Genomic DNA, 881 nt, shown 5'->3' with positions numbered 1-881 from the left:
GCATTAATCTTATTTTGTCAATTAGGAACATTCAGCACCCACCCGCTATCAAGGCAGCTGCCTATCATGTCATGCCCTACCTGCACAGGTGTGCTGGCTACTCAAATGATCCAATTAAGGAGGCCATTTAGTCAGCAGCAGCAGAAGTCCTGTGCCTGGACGCTCCAACAGCGGCCAGACACAAGCAGAAGCAGAAGCAGCAGAAGCAGCAGCAGCACCACCTTTTGTTTTTTGGCTGCAGCAGCAGCAAGGCCCACAGGGCTGGCTAGCTGGCTAGCCAGCAAGCAGGTAGCAATGAAAGTAGGAATCTTTCTTTTTAACCCTGTAAGGGGGTGGTGCACTGTACCCGAAGATACTGCCATATCGGGTCAATGCATAGGGCGACGGAAGCAAGCTTCGAAATCGGCCCCCGTTCTCAAAAATCCATTTAATATATGGTCCCCAGATAGGGGACGTATCAGATATTAAACTGATAAGAACAGATACTACACTTGATCTTAGCCAAAAGGCCGAGAAGCGATAACCGTGAAAGGGGCGGGCCCAACAAGGTGCCCTTCATGGGCACTATCACTGCTTGCTGTCAGGGAGGCTGCCAGACAATTTTCCATGCACACTCTGGGCTGGGGGGCAGTCAACCACCAGTACACACAGCAGAACCTAAACCCATACCATTATTGCTAAGCAGCAAGACAGGGGCCCATTGCACTCCCACGGGGCCTTTTTAAATGCAATCCATAACCCGGATTTGCCAGGAACCCTTCTTACTCCTCCTACTTGCATGTGACACTGGGCTTAGGATCTGCATAGGAAACACACACACAAGCACACACCTACCTTTGTTGCCTGCAGATGCCTCCTTGGCTGTCCCCAAACGGTATCAA

General features: G+C 50.9%; 1 non-coding gene across 1 annotated transcript; it reads right to left on the bottom strand.

Annotated features, from left to right (window-relative positions):
• Positions 1 to 330: 330 nt before the first annotated feature.
• LOC130306848 (U2 spliceosomal RNA) lies at positions 331 to 521 on the bottom strand. Its single transcript, XR_008856137.1, has one exon. It is a non-coding gene; the product is annotated as a U2 spliceosomal RNA (small nuclear RNA).
• Between the last annotated feature and the right edge of the window lie 360 nt (positions 522 to 881).

The sequence above is a fragment of the Hyla sarda genome, unplaced genomic scaffold, assembly GCF_029499605.1.
Source record: "Hyla sarda isolate aHylSar1 unplaced genomic scaffold, aHylSar1.hap1 scaffold_1406, whole genome shotgun sequence".
Taxonomy (NCBI): domain Eukaryota; kingdom Metazoa; phylum Chordata; class Amphibia; order Anura; family Hylidae; genus Hyla; species Hyla sarda.
This window is presented reverse-complemented; position numbering and strand designations above follow the sequence as displayed.